The sequence below is a fragment of the Hemiscyllium ocellatum genome, chromosome 25 (assembly GCF_020745735.1).
Source record: "Hemiscyllium ocellatum isolate sHemOce1 chromosome 25, sHemOce1.pat.X.cur, whole genome shotgun sequence".
Taxonomy (NCBI): Eukaryota; Metazoa; Chordata; class Chondrichthyes; order Orectolobiformes; family Hemiscylliidae; genus Hemiscyllium; species Hemiscyllium ocellatum.
The window spans coordinates 27,087,371-27,100,876 of NC_083425.1; the positions used below are offsets into that span (position 1 = coordinate 27,087,371).

At 40.9% G+C, this 13,506-nt stretch overlaps 2 protein-coding genes across 8 annotated transcripts in view; one reads left to right on the top strand and one right to left on the bottom strand.

Moving 5' to 3' along the window:
• The window catches only part of ccdc57 (coiled-coil domain containing 57), a 176,995-nt gene extending 175,368 nt beyond the window's left edge, over positions 1–1,627 (bottom strand). For 5 of the 7 annotated variants that reach the window (XM_060844961.1, XM_060844960.1, XM_060844959.1 and 2 more), the window contains exon 1: positions 605–804. The gene's annotated coding sequence lies outside the window, so the exon portion shown is untranslated. The other 2 variants (XM_060844955.1, XM_060844956.1) reach the window with 2 other exon arrangements.
• The window catches only part of LOC132828044 (monocarboxylate transporter 4-like), a 107,327-nt gene that overhangs the window by 44,292 nt on the left and 49,529 nt on the right, over positions 1–13,506 (top strand). The gene's annotated exons all lie outside the window — the stretch shown is intronic.

The window sequence follows — 13,506 nt, forward strand, 5'->3', positions numbered from 1 at the left end:
TAATATCACATACCCTCCTGGAACATTTATGAAATTAACTTAAATCATTATTGCTGTCTACATGCTGAACTAAAAAAAAATATATCTGGACATATGCTTTGACATTGATTGTTGGGGTGTAGTTTATCACAATTTAGATAGTCACAGCTCATGTAGTGGTGTTTTCAAGGGAGTCAGAAGAGATTCTAAGGCTAAATTACCTTACAATCAACAATACAAAAGTCTCCCCTTTGTTGCTAAACAAAGCCTTTAAGCAGAGACTGATTTTAAAAACATATAGAGCTACATAAAATCATAGAGATGTACAGCATGGAAACAGACCCTTCAGTCCAACCCATCCATGCTGACCAGATATCCCAACCCAATCTAGTCCCACCTGCCAGCACTCGGCCCATATCCCTCCAAACCCTTCCTATTCATTAATGCCTTTTAAATGTTGCAATTGTACCAGCCTCCAAGCTTCAGTGACATTTGAGTTCAGAAGAACTCCATCCTTTTTTTCCAAATGTGAACTTTACAGCAAGAAGCTCTGGCCAGCGTCAGTTTGCTCAGAAACTGCGCGATGTCGAGCTCCTCGAAAGCCTGACTTTGCCCCCGAGCTCACCTCTCTCACATACTCTCCTACCACCGCGGCCAACCCAAGGCCGTGCTTCAGTCCATCTCTTTCGACGCAAACGGATTTCAAGCCCTTTCAAATAGGCCGCTCGTTTCCCGTTACCACGGTGACGCGCGGTGGTGTCGCTGTCAAATCCATCCGGGTCTGGTGTTCCCCCGAACGGGAGGAGTATTCGTGCCACCGGCAATGGTTCCGTTTTCTTTGTAAGATGTATTTTATTCAAATAAATCAACTAAAGGTTGAAAATAAATAGTAAGAGTGCTGAGAGAATTCATCCCCCTTCTTAGTCCTCTCAGTGATCATCATCCATAATGGTTCTCTCCGTATTTTAGCTTTATAACTATCAGCCCAAAGGCTTTAAAAAAGGACCTTTTCACATCAAAAGTTAATTAGATAAATGTTTGAAAGGTGCAGTAGCACAGTGCTAAGTATGCCTGCCATTGGGCCAGAAGACCTGGGTTCAAGTTGCAAATACACGTTTAAACAATTGATTTAAAAGTCAAAAACTGAGTTATTAGATATTTTTTAGGACACAGTGAAAGACAACAGGTGTACAAATCTATATTCAATTTTCTTATTAAATTAGTGGGTTGTTTTGTTTTGGTGGTTGGTTCTTAAAATAAACAAAATATAAGGACCGCATTAATTGGGTATTTAAGTCAGATAGTTAGGCTCTTGACTGGTAACAGGGATCAAAGATTACGTGGAGAAGGCCGGACAGTGGGTTTGAAGAATGTATCAGCAATCATTTAATAATGGGGCAGACTCGATGGGCCGAATGGCTTAATTCTGCTCCTGTATCTGATGGTCTTATGGACTATGATTCCCAATGAGGCAGGGTCTGAATTCTAACACTATCACCTCTCGCCATCATTGTGGAGCCGGAAGGCAGGACAGGCTCAGTCAGATGAGTGGAGTAAAGCTAAACTTACAGCCCTCCGTCTGCTCAGGCTGTTTATATTGAACAATTCAGAGAGCTGCTGATTTGCACGTATCCAGAATATGACCCAAATCGCTGCAACAACAAAATATGCTGGAGTGTTCAATAATGTTATTTAAATACACAAAGACTTGCTGATTAATGAAAAGGAACTTCAAGCATTCACACGTTTTTTGTTTTGGATCCAGATACTCCAACAATGAGCCCTTTGCCAGTAAGTGACCGTTTCTAAAAAAAAATTAGCGGAAAATGCGTGAGAAACTGCAAGCATCAGCTCTTTTACATATTCTTCTCCCGTTAAGGTCTGCAAAAGAACACTCTCTCATAGAACCAGGATGTCATTTCTTTCGCTGTGAATATACGTGTCAAAAAGGTTGAAGTTACCCACACGACACTAAAGCCAAGTCTACCAGCATTTATTTTGAAAGTGTTCATGCACGACCATCCATCATTTGATCTCTCATACATCAAACAGAAGATGTTTGGCAACACTCAGCGGGAGAGGCAGCATTCATGAGGAGAACAAACAGTCAGCGTATTGGTTGGGTAAAATTTTATCAGAGCCTCGCTGAGATGGATATGTTTTCTGAAGCCCCATGTTGTGCGTGCAGGTTTCAGTACATCTCACAATTTACAAGTACAGTGGGAGAAAAGGCTCTGGCTGGGAGCAATAATGTGTTCATCTTTACCGAGTCTTGGTAAATTATTGTACGTGTTTGAGTGGTGGGGAGGGAATTGGAAAGCTGATTGGTGTACGCTTTCTGCTGATTCACAATGCACTGAGATATATTTGACTATAATAGGAATACACAACTCATTTACAGACATTGGGTATTTCCTTCCATCCACTTTTCTACAACGCACGCAATACATTGCAACGTCATTCCTGTTATGTCAAATGGGAAGGTCAAAGTGAAGTCAGAATGAATAGGCAAACGAGCAATAAGGGAAGTACGAGCAAAGTAAATTTATAAGTAGAGAAATGGAGCAATGTAATAAACAAAAAGACCGAGTGAAAGTGCAAATGAGCAAACTAAATGTTGTGGTAAGAAGTGGAAAGTTATTAGTTTTAAAAAAAGTTCATTCAAGGAAATGCAAGTATAAAAAAGTCCTCAGGATAAGATTAATATTGACAAAAAGTCTGTAATGAAAGGAAAGGGCGTAAGCGATAGTTAGTTCTTGTTGCAATCTTTCACTCATATTGCGAAACGTATTGAAACATCGCATAAGAATTTACATAATTTCTGAGTTCCATCGAAAGGCCAGTGACCTAAGACGTTACATCTCGCTTCTCTGTCCACAGGTGCAACCTGACCTGTTCGGTAGATCCAGCGCTTTCTGTTTTTATTTCAGTCTCCTTGCACCCGTAGCATTTTGCTTTTGCAAAAGATTGTATTTACAACAGGAACTGTTCTGGAGGAGGTGAAATCCAAGTTGTGGGACAAAAAGTCATTTTGAAAAGGAAAGGGAAAAGAAAAAGGGAAATCTTTAGTAGCAGCTTTCTCATTAGAAGCTTACTGGTGATGTCTTTCATCTCCCTTTCTGTGGATGTAGAAGTTGCCACTGTAAGGAGACATTGGAGCTGATCTGGCCAATATTGTACAAAAAAAAGTCTAGTCGTTATCTCATTGCTGTTTGTGGAACCTTACTGCGCACAAAAATAACCGCCAAATTTGTCACAACAGGTTAATATTACATTTAGTGCCCCACCATGAAGGACATCATCACACTGTTGTGTACGGTACTATATAATGAAAGCTATCTTTTTTTTAACTGGATGGTTGCATTATTCCGGGAACATTGCTTTTATGCAGGTAACACTTCATTTTATTACTCAATTTCACATAAAAAAAAGTTTGAAACCAAAACAGAAAAAGTCGGAGAATCTCAGCAGGTCTGGCAGCATCCCTGGAGAGACAAACAGTTAACATTTCGGGTCCAATGACCCTTGTTCAAGTTGACTCTGCTTTCTCTCCACAGAGTCCAGCTTCAGATTTCTAGCATCCACAGTTCATTTTTTTAAATAAAAAGTTTCCTCAACTCACTTTGTGAAGGAGATATGTAGCTCTTTTAAAATCAGTTAATCAAACACACCAAATGAAACCAGCTTCATGGGTGCCAGCCCTTTACAAAAGGAAATGTATATTTAAGCCACACAACTGGAAGATCCTTTTTTCTCCTTTTGATGGTGGAGTTGGCTGACCTCAGATAAAGCAACAGTAAAAGTGACACAGAAAACTCCAGTATCTCTGAAATAGAGGGGGGGGGGGGGGGAGGGCAACAGGGTTACTAGATCTTGTTCACTAACTTACATTCCTTGCTGGAACAAATACACATTTAGATTTGAATGAAGACAAGATTGACTTTAACTGGAAGATCTCCCTCTGTTCAAATAGACTGCTAAATCTCACAACCTTGACTCTCACGTGAAGAACGTCAGCTTTGCAGAATACCCAAGAGCACTTGTGTTTTGTGATGCAGAGAGACCGACCCCACAGCAGCCGAGATCATCATGCATATCCCACCTTTGCAGCCTCGACTGAGACATGTTGACCCTCAGGTTAAACTAATACTGGTCACCTCACTATTATGAGAGAACAGCCTATGGTCCTTTGGGACTATTTGACTTACACTTCACCCCAAAATAATTCAATGGTTTGAAGAGAACAGAATAGAATTGGAGGAAGTGGGGAATCAAGCCAAGAATTTCCCTTTGTCTTTGAACAGGTGAATTGGCTTTTTATTAAAATTACTTAGATTTTTTAATTTGATGTAAATGTTATTTAAATGTTTATCACTGATAGTGGATGTTAAAAAAAAGTAAATGACTGGTGCAGGCAGAGTTAGGGAGACAGAGCTATAAACCAGCAAAATAAAAGTGGAAAGATTGGAGAATGCAAGGAGAAAGACACAACTCATGCCTAGCTACATAGTTGCCCTATATATCGTAAGACCTAGACCTTGGTGTACAGGGCACTATAGAATTTGCAGAAGTATTGTGAGATGTAAGGGGGATAGTATAGAATTTCAAAAGGATATAGACAAGTTGGTAGGAAATTCAATTTAGTAGGTGCAAATGAGTCATTTTGGTAGGAAGAATGTGAAGGAACAATGAAAAATAAAATGTGCAATTCTGAAGGGAATACAAGAACAGAGAAACCAGATTGTATCAATATATAACTCATTGAAGTTGACAAGATGGATTGAAAGGGCAGTTAATAATACATCCAGTATCCTAGACTTTACTAATAGGGGCAGGAGTACAAGAACAACGGAGGTTATGTTAAACTTTATAAAACACTGGCTCAGTTTCAACTTAAGTTTTGTTCAGAGAGATTGCAAAACAAAAGATTCACAAGAATGGTGGTAGAGATGAAGACTTTCTGTTATTTATCAAGATTGAATACATTGAGTTTGTCTTCCTCGAAGAAGAGAAAGTTGCCAGCAAATTTGATGGAGTAGAGTAGAGTTCCTACTCATAGAAGGAGAGCAAAAACGAGAGCATGTAGACCTAAAGTGTTTGTCAAAAGAAGCAATGGAGACAAAAGGAGAACAACTTTTGAAGAGGAGTAATTCATTCTCTCAGAGGTTAGTGAATCTGTAGAATTCTTTACTTCAAACGGCTGTCAAAGGTAGGTCATTAAATATACTAGGCTGAGGTAGATTTTTTAATGAGAAAGTGAATCACTGTTTGTAGGGAATATGTAGGAAAGCAGAGTTGAGGATTATCAGATCAGCCATGATCTCATTGAATGGCAGAGTGGACTAGACAGGTTGAATGACCTACTTCTGCTCCCAGGTTTTATGGTCTACATAGCAAACAGTTAAGGTATGGAACTTATTGCCTGAGAGTGTGGTGAAGGCAGGTAAGTAAGTTGCATTCAATGAGGAATTGATTTATCTGAAAAGAGAGAGTGTGCACTTTTCAGGTAAAAGCCTGGGAAATGGTGTTAATTGCTCATTTGGCAAGCTGCTATGAATAGGATCTCATTGTTTCCATTTCATAAAAGTAAAATGGACACAACAAGGCCCAGCTGTGGGGGCAACTGCCTGCTTTTCAGAACACCTGAAAGATGTGACTTGAAAGGTAATGGCTACATTCTCTCTTGTTGGAAATAGTCATTGCCTTGCATGTGTGTTGCATAAATGTTACTTGTCTCTTGTTAGCCTCAGCCAGGATGTTGTCCAGGCTGAGCTGCATCAGTACTCAGAAGCTTCAGTATTATTATGGAGAGAAGGTAATTGATTAAGCTATTTAGGGCTAAGACATTACCCTCAGGACTCCTGCTGTGATGTCATTGAATTGAGACTAAGGGGATCTCAAGCAATCAAAGCCGAATAGCTTTGTAATTTCTGATATGCAAGTAGACACCCCCTGTAGATGACCTCAAGGCATATTACAGGCACAAAGAGAGTATGCCAATGAGTGTCAATGCCAAAATAGAACACTGTTTGAACCCACTGTAGATCTCAAGGAGTTCTGATATTGACCTTTCAAAGTTGACCTTACCCATCATGCCATGGAAAGAGGAGATCCCATTCAGTGGGCAGCTTCTGATCAATTGGTTGAATGCCTTGCTGAGGTCAGTGAAGGCAACATGTACAGTTTGCCTTTGTTCACGACATTTCTCTCGCAGTTGCTGGATTGAGAAGGTCATGTCATTTGTAGATCTTCAGGTCTTAAACCACACAAATTCAAAGTGGTTGTGCTCTGTCAAGAACTTGAGAGAGACAAAGCCAACACAGCCAAATACCTTTTTTTTGAATGACCAGCAAGGAGATGACTCGATAGTTGTTACAACTGAATTATTAGGTTCAATTTCTGGTTACCAAACCTCAGGAAGAAGATGCAGGCTTCAGAGAAAGTGCAGAAAAGATTTTTTGAATGATTCTAGGCATAATGTATTTCAGTTATATGGATGAATTGAAGGATCTGGCATTGTTCACCTGAGAGGAGGGCAATTTGAAAGGAGATTTGAAAAAGCTGTTTAAAATCATGAAGGGTCTAAATGGAGTAGATAAGGAGAAACTGTTTCTGTTGATAGAAATATGGTGAGGTGATGGCCTAGTCATGTTACTGTTAGACAATTAATCTAGAAATACAGTTTATGTTCTGGATACCCAGGTTCAAATCCCATCATAGCAGATGGTGAAAGTTAAGTTCAATAAAACAAAATCTGGAATTAAGAATTTGCTGACAACCAATGAAACCATTGCTGATTGACCAGAAAAAGAAAACACATCTGGCTCACTAATATCTTTCAAGGAAGCAAACCTGACATCCTCATCTGATCTGACCTATATGTGACTCCATATCCACAGCAATGTGGTTGACTCTCATCTGCCCTCTGAAATGGCCTAGCAAGCCACTCAGTTATATCATTGGCTACAAAGTCTCAACCTTTAGCATGTAGACTGCAGTGATTCAAGGCGGCAGCTCACTGCCTTCTTCTCAGGGTAGCTAGGGATAGGCAATAAATGCTGGCCAGCCAGTGATGCTCAGGTTCCACTACTGAAAAAAAATGGATCAATTGTGAATGACAAAACACTTTTAAGGTGAATGGCAAACAATAACATGAGGTCAGACTGTTTAAATCAGCCAATGGTTAGGATCTGAAATACTGTCTTGAAAGTTTGGTGAAGGCATATTCAATTACTGCTGGACAGAAGAGTTGAATAAACAAATTAAGAGAGAAAAATTGTTTGCATTACAGGAAAGGGCAAGGGACGAGCAGTACTGCCCTTGCTGAGAATAGCACAAACATGAGCTGAATGACCTCAGTCTGTGCTATAAAGATTATATTATCCAATGATTTTCATCTTTCGGTCTCATCACCCTTAATACTTAGTTTGTAAATCTATGAAACTCCCTGCTTCTCCAACAAAAATAAAACCAGAATTAAATTCTTAATGTTGGTTCAAACTAACCTCTCAGTTTTGTTCATGGTTCAGATGTAGTGGTGGATCACAACAGTAACTAACGATTTTCCACAAGTGCACTGTATTTCACAGGCTGATGGAAAAGGTAAAATCTATTGATTTTAGTAGATTCTAATGTCACTAGATTAACAAATACAGGCAAATAGAATTCAGATGTCTGGTAGTGAGAAACTTAATGAACATATAGACAATGCTGAGATTTCCTTGCCTGCCACATAGGCTATATATCTTCTAAATGGAAAATACAGAAGTTGGGAGTAAACCAGAAAGGGTTAATGCAAAAACAGCTTTCTGAAATCCACATTTTCACTTTCTGAAACTCTTACAAATAGGAAACCATGGCTTAAAACTAAGGGGACTAAGGTTTTAGAACAGCCTAGCTCTAAATCAGGCTTTTCATTCCTGGTGGCTGTGCAGGAATACAAACAAATAAATTAGCAGCAGAACTGGACCACAAGGCCACTCAAGTCTGATCTGCTTTTTTGTAAATTCATGGCTAATCTGATTGTAACTTCAACTCCGCATTCCAACCCACTACCAATAACCAGTGACTCTCTTTAAATATTTATGGGCAACAGCTATCAAATCCGAGAAATTGTTATTGTTGTGCTGTTCCTGAATCAACTGTGCATGATAAGTATTTTTGTACGAAATCACTAATGCTTGTTTATTGATGATTGTGTTAGTTCCCTACTCAATGAAAATGGAGAAATACTAATCTTTTAAGCAATTAACTGGAATTCGGAGGCAGCTAAGCATTTGATATATTAACTGGGCAAAGACAAGTGTTTACTAAGTAAAATGATGCTGTAGAATTTAGGGAGTGAAATGTTTTAAGGCAGGGAATGCAAGCCCTATACTATGGACCAAGGCAAGAATTTCCTGTACTGATGGTTAGCTAGCTTCATGAAAGTATTTGATAATATCAAGCATGGGAGGAGGCAGAAACAAGAGTTAAATCCAGCATGATTCTTCTTTGAAACACCAGTTCTCAATGAAGACATCAAGTTCAAGGTAAAAGGCCAGAAGGATTGGTCCAGATGGAGAAGACATACTGAAGATTGGTGAAAGGATCCATGGGGCTGGATTAGAAGAAGGGGACATGGAGGTAGATGACAAAAGAGTTCAATGCCATGTTATACCTGAAATGCATTGAGGTGGGGATGTATAACACTACGTCCTTTGCTGAGCACAGATTGTTAAATCTCGGAGAGGAAAGTCAAGGGTGTAGCAAATACATGACAAAACATGGGATTAGAAGAAGGGATGGAGTTGGAGAGAAGGGCGGCGGGGGGGGGGGGGGGGGGGGGGGGGGGGGGGGGTGGTAGGAATCCAGAGGACTGTCAGTACCTGGGAATTTGTGGATTCTTTAACATCTGAAAGGAAGAGAATTCTTTTTTGTTGAACTGTTGAATGAGATAAAGAATGAAATGAAACTGCAAACTGGGACAGCTTTGAGGTAATTGGAGGTGGTACAGATGAAGAGAGAAGATTGAGAGTAAGCATGTGATGGCGCTTGGCATTGAATGTGGATCTGAAGATTTGACGAAAACAGTGGTCTCAGGAGTGTTGCATGTCTCTGAGATTCCTGTAATCTTGGATGGATTTGAATCAGAAAGGATGGAACTTTAATTGGAAACTGTGTGGGGTAAGGCAGAACCAAGGACAGTTAGTGAAGAATGTGTGCAGGATGGTTTCCTGACACAATATGTAGACAAGCCAACAAGAAGCAAAGCCACATTGGATTTGGCACTGGGTAATGAACCTGGCCAGGTTTTAGGTTTGGAGGTAGGTGAGCACTTTTGTGATAGTGACCACAATTCGGTTATGTTTACTTTAGCGATGGAAAGTGATAGGTATATAACGCAGGGCAAGAGTTATTGCTGGGGGAAAGGCAATTATCATACGATTCGACAAGATTTAGGATGCTTTGGATGGGGAAAGAAACTGCAGGGGATGAGCACAATTGAAATGTGGAGCTTATTCAAGGAACAGGTGGTACGGTGGCTCAGTGGTTAGCACTACTGCCTCATAGTACCAGAGTCCCCGGTTCAATTCCAGCCTTGGGCGTGTGGAGTTTGCACATTCTCCCCGTGTCTGCATGGGTTTCTTCCAGGTACTCCGGTTTCCTCCCACATTCCAAAGATGTGCAGGTTAAGTGAATTGGCCATGCTAAATTGTCCGTAGTTATCAGATGCATTAGTCAGGGTGGGTTACTGTTCGGAGGGTTGGTGTGGACTTGTTGGCCCGAAGAACCTGTTTCCGCATTGTAGGTAATCTAATCTAATCTAATCTAAACAGCTACTGCGTGTCCTTGACAAGTATGTACCTGTCAGGCAGGGGGAAAGTGGTCGAACAGGGGAGCCGTGTTTTACATTAGAAGTTGAATCTCTTGTCAAGAGGAAAAAGATGGCTTATGTTAAAATGAGACGTGAAGGCTCAGATAGGGACTTGAGAGATACAAGTTAGCCAGGAAAGACCTAAAGAGGGAGCTAAGAAGAGCCAGGAGGGGACATGAGAAGTTGTGGCAGATATATTCAAGGAAAATCCTAGATCTTCCTGTAGATGTATCAGGAATAAAAGAATGACTGGAGAAAGATTAGGACCAATCAGGATAGTAGTGGGAAGTTGTGCGTGGAGTCTGAGCTGATAGGGGAAGCGCTAAATTAATATTTTTTTGTCAGTATTCACACTGGAAAAAGATAATTTTGTCAAGGAGAATACTGAGCTACAGGCTACGAGATTAGATGGAATTGAGGTTCACAAGGAGGAGGTCTTAACAATTCTGGAAAGTGTGAAAATAGATGAATCCTCTGGGCCAGATGGGATTTATCCTAGGATTCTCTGGGAAGCCAGGAAGGAGATTGCAGAGCCTTTGCCTTTGATCTTTATGTCATCATTGTCTACAGGAATAGTTCCAGAAGACTGGAGGAAAGCAATTATTGTCCCCTTGTTCAAGAAGGGGAGTTGAGACAACCCTGGTAATTATAGACTAGTGAGCATTACTTTGGTTGAGTGTAAAGTGATGGTTGATGGAAAATATTCAGCCTGGAGTCCGGTTACTAGTGGTGTGCCACAAGGATCTGTTTTGGGACCACTGCTGTTTGTCATTTTTATAAATTACTTGGACGCAGGCATTGGTGGATGGGTTAGTAAGTTTGCAGATGACACTAAATTCAGTGGAGTTGTGGACAATGTGGAAGAATGTTGCAGGTTGCAGGGGGGACAGCAGAATTGGGCTGAGAGGTGGCAAATGGAGTCAATACAGATAAATGTGAGGTGATTCACTTTGGGAACAATAACAGGAAGGCTGAATACAGGATCAATGGAAAGATTCTTGGTAGTGTGGATGTGCAGAGGGATCTTGGTGTCCAGGTACTCAGATCCCTGAAAGTTGCCACCCAGGTTGATAGTGTTATTAAAAAGGCATATGGTGTGTTAGGTTTTATTGATCGAGGGATTGTGTGATGTCTGTGATGTCATTCTGCAACTGTACAAAATGCTAGTGCAGTCTCACTTGGAATACTGTATACAGTTTTGGTATCCCCATTACAGAAAGGATGTGGAAGCATTGGAAAAGGTGCAAAGGAGGTTTACCTGGATGTTGCCTGGTCTGGAGGGAAGATTGTATGAGGAAAGGCTGAGGGATTTGTGTCTGTTCTCAATGGAAAGAAGACTAAGAGGGGATTTAATAGAGACATACAAGATGACCAGAGGATTAGATAGGGTAGACAGTGAGAGTCATTTTCCTAGAATGATGGCATTGGATTGTATGAGATGGCATAGCTGCAAATTGATGGGTGATAGTTATAAGGCAGATGTCAGGGGCACTCTCAGAGAGTGGTAAGGGCATGGAATGTCCTGTCTGCCAATGTAGTTAACTCAGCCACTTTAGGGCCATTCAAACAGTCCTTGGATAAGCATATGGATGATGATGTGATTGTGTAGGGGGGTGGGTTTAGATTAATCCACAGGTCAACGCAACATCGAGGGATGAAGGGCAGGATCTGCACTGTAATGTTCTGTGTTCTAAAGTGTTGGAAAAGATTATAAGAGATAGGATTTATAATCATCTAGAGAGAAATAGTCAATATGGTTTTGTGAAGGGTTGGTCATGCCTCACAAACCTTATTGAGTTCTTTGAGATGGTGACCAAACAGGTGGATGAGGGTAAAGCAGTGTGGTGTATATGGATTTCAGTAAGGTGTTTCATAAGGTTCCCCACAGTTGTAGGCTATTGCACAAAACACAAAGGCATGGGATTGAGGGTGATTTAGCAGTTTGGATCAGAAATTGGCTAGCTGAAAGAAGACAGAGGGTGGTGGTTTACGGAAAACTTTCATCCTGGAGTTCAGTTATGAATGGTGTACTGCAAGGATGTGTTTGGACCACTGCTGTTTGTCATTTTTATAAGTGACCTAGATGAGGACATAAGAGGATGCGTTAGTAAATTTGCGGATGATACTAAGTTTGGTAGTGTTGTGGATAACGCTGAAGAATGTTGTAAGTTACAAAGGGATATAGATAAGCTACAGAGTTGGGCTGAGAGGTGGCAAATGGAGTTTAATGCAGAAATGTGTGAGGTAATTCACTTTGGAAGGAGCAACATGAATAAAGAGTACTAGGCTAATGGTAAGATTCTTGGTAGTGTAGATGAGCAGAGAGATCTAGGTGACCATGTACATAGATCCCTAAAAATTCCACCCAGGTTGATAAGGTTGTTAAGAAGGCATTCAGTGTGTTAGCTTTTATGGGGAGAGAGATTGAGTTTTGGAGCCACAAGATCATGCTGCAGCTATACAAACTCTGGTGCAGCCGCACTTGGAGTATTGTGTACAGTTCTGGTTACTGCATTATTGGAAGGATGTGGAAACTTTGGAAAGGGTTCAGAGGACATTTACTAGGATGTTGCCTGGTATGGAGGGAAAGTATTATGAGGAAAGGCTGAAGGACTTGACACTATTTTGGTTAGAGAGAAAAAGATTGAGACATGACTTAATTGTGACATATAAGATAATCAGAGGGTTAGATAGGGTGGACAGGGAGATCCTTTTTCCTTGGATGGTGATGGCTAGCACAAAGGGACATAGCTTTAAATTGAGGGGTGATAGATGTAGGATAGATGTCAGACGTACTTTCTTTACTCAGAGAGTAGTAGGGGCATGGAGCACACTGCCTGCAACACTGGAGACTCGCCAACGTTAACAGCATTTAAATGGTCATTGGATAAGCATGTGGATGAAAATGGAATTGTGTAGAATAGATAGGTTCCAGATTGGTTCCACAGGCTTTGTGTGGCCCTGGCTCAGTCAAACCTGATGAACTTTATCTGGGATGCTAATCCCAATAGGTAACATAGCTCTTGACAGTATGGTTTGAAGTTACCAGTCCATTCCTATTTCACTGGAGAGAGAAAGTGTTCATGAACAGAATGACAGAATTGTTAAAGGTTAGAAGGGGGTTATTAAACAAATTAAATCAGTGCTGACATGTGACCCTGAGCTTCCAATTGCCTGTCACTTTAATTCATCATCTTGTTCCCACTCTGACCTCTCTGTCCACAGTCTCTTGCAATATTCCAGTGAAGCTCAACAGAAACTTGAGCACCAGCAGCTTGTCATTCATTTAGGTACATTGCATCCTTCTGCACTCAACAAAGTTCACATAGATTTCAGTCTGTAACTTCTGCCCCATTTTGTTTCTCTTCATCATTTGCTTTAGTTTCATTTGTTCCCTTCCCTCTTAGTTGTGTCATTCGGGTCTGTCTCAGTACAGTCTGAGGAGTAGGTGATGGTCAGTCCTGGGCATCAGTGGAATGTCCGTGGCAGAGGATTTGATATCAGGGCCACTGCAGATATCAGAAAGGAGGAGGGGATCAACATTCAGGATTGTAGGCAGCAGTCTGGAATATGGAGGGGTAAACTCAATATATGGGGGGCGGGGGGGGGGTATAGGGAACCAATAATGCATGGGAAGACAAACGATGCTGCAGGGAGCAGGGCAATAGATG